This window comes from Mus musculus, chromosome 16, assembly GCF_000001635.26.
Source record: "Mus musculus strain C57BL/6J chromosome 16, GRCm38.p6 C57BL/6J".
NCBI classification, from domain to species: Eukaryota; Metazoa; Chordata; class Mammalia; order Rodentia; family Muridae; genus Mus; species Mus musculus.
In genome coordinates this window covers 96,547,712-96,549,986 of record NC_000082.6, presented here as the reverse complement: position 1 = coordinate 96,549,986, position 2,275 = coordinate 96,547,712, and positions in this window count along the sequence as shown.

Sequence of the window (2,275 nt, the reverse complement as noted above, 5' to 3'; positions counted from 1 at the left end):
TTTCACAGTAACTAGTCTTTTGACCTTTAGGTTTCAGGTCCTAGAAGATGCCATCTATATTCCAAACAGAGAGTTAGCAGGCTCACATGACTCTTTCAAATACTATTTCTGTCCCACTACAAGCTACAATTTCCCAAGATCGGAGGGGAAAAAAAGAAGAAGAAAGGAAAAAAGAGGGAAAATCACTATGTCTTGCAGTGTTTCTAGAAAATACTAAAACTAAAAAGAAACTATTTTTTCATAAACTTGATCTCATTTGCATGACATAAGCTAGAGCCTCCATGTTGTAAAGACATCTATGTGCTTCTAGAAATATCTCCTTAGAACAATAGCTAAGAGGCCAGGTCTCATGAGTGGGGAGTCTGACTGTCCTTGACCACAATATTTAGTTTGGCAAGCTGGGATTTCTTTTTTCTTTATAAGGTTGAGTTAGGGTAGGGGTTGGGGAGAGAACATTTTATAAATTTCAATTTTGTTGGAGGACTAAGTAACAAAAATGGTAACAGATACAGCTGGGCATTTAGGGGAACCAACATTAAATGCTCTCAAGTTTTGTACCAAAGTTATTGAAAAAAGGTATTTAGTCATTATCTGCACAAGATAGATTCTTCTATTTCTGATTCAGGGCCTTTGAGAGCTTAATTCGGGGAAGCTCCCTGGAGAGTTACCCTCAGGAGCTGGGGATATGGATAAGTTAATTTAAAATTGCCTAGCATGTACAAAGTCTTGAGTCGCATCACCACACCACTCTGATCACACATGATGTGGTGTTCCTGTAACCCAGCACCCAGGAGGAGGATGCAGAAGGATCAGAAATTGAAAGTCATCTTCAGCTACATAGCAAGACTGCCTGGATTACATGACATCCTTTCATACAAAAAGCCATTCTCTTGTCCACGCTGCAAAGGCTAAAAAGAAAGTCAGGACGTAAACCCTAGGAGGTATCTCCTGGTTATTGATAGGAAAGCACCTCTCACTTTAACTTCCCTAAGTGAAAGGCACAGCACATCCGCATATGAAAGCCCCACAATGTCTTGGCTTACAATTACTCTGTTTGGGGGGAAAGCTGAGTCCGCTGCCTCTTGACAGGTTGCTTCTATTTTCAGCAAGAAGATCATTAGGATTTCTCTAAGACGGTCCTCCACAGCCAGCTGTAAAGACAGCAGCAAGAGCTAAATACGGCACCTCACCTCGTGTCTTTTGCATTTTAAAAGCAACACTGAGTATTCTTTAAAAACCAATGTTTTAACATGGTGCTTTACAGCTGTTCTCTGAGTGTGAGAACCTGTTCCCCAAGGAACGTGGTGGGAAAGGATGAACACTAAAGTCACAGAAAACATGACATACATTCCCAAAGGTCTGATGTGAAACCCACAGGATAATTCCTGGAGCATGGAACACACTGGCACTGGGAACTCACTCACTCACACACACACACACACACACACTCACACGCACACGCACACGCATACTCGAGGAAGAGGCCCTGTGAGACTAGCTCACTTAATTAATACATATATTAAAATATAATGTTGTATACCTTAAATGTACATGGTAAAAATTTTAAAAGGAAAAATCTTTACCATCTCTGAATAAAGTAAAGGTTTATATCAGACACAGGAGCATTTTTTTTAAAAAAGGAAAATATGTAAGAGATTACACAATAATTTTTGAGGCAGGGTTTTAACATGTAGACCTAGTTGACCTGGAACTCCCTCTGTAGAGCACACTGGCCTTGAACTCACAGACAGCCACTTGCTTCTGCCTCCTGAGTACTGAGATTAACTATCACCCCTGACTCACACAAAATATTTTCCAGAAAGCTTGTGAGTGTAAGGGCCTGGATGAGATTGTTCACACAGCAGTACATTCAGAGGACCCTCTAGACATTGAAGATCAAGAGAATCCCTCACTTAAGACTCAACAAGGGAATGGGAGCCCAGTCAGACATCTCCAATCTCATCCAGAAAAGCCAGAAATAATGGAGAACAGAGGTGCCAGCCAGGCCCCAACCCACACACACCCAGCTTCCCCACAAGCCAGCTGAAGGCCCTGACAGGGCTCTTGCTGTTTCTGGACCTTTCTATACACATCTTGCCTGTCCTCTTTCAAGTGTTTTGAGTGTGGACAGTCTTTTCAGCTGGGCATTGCTTCTGTATTGAGGACTTCTATGAACATCCTTCTTGGATGCAGAGACCTGCTGCCCTCTGACTCTGGGGCAGAGAGACTGTCCTGTGGGTCTGGGCACTTGGCTAGGCCTCTCCCAATGGTCTTA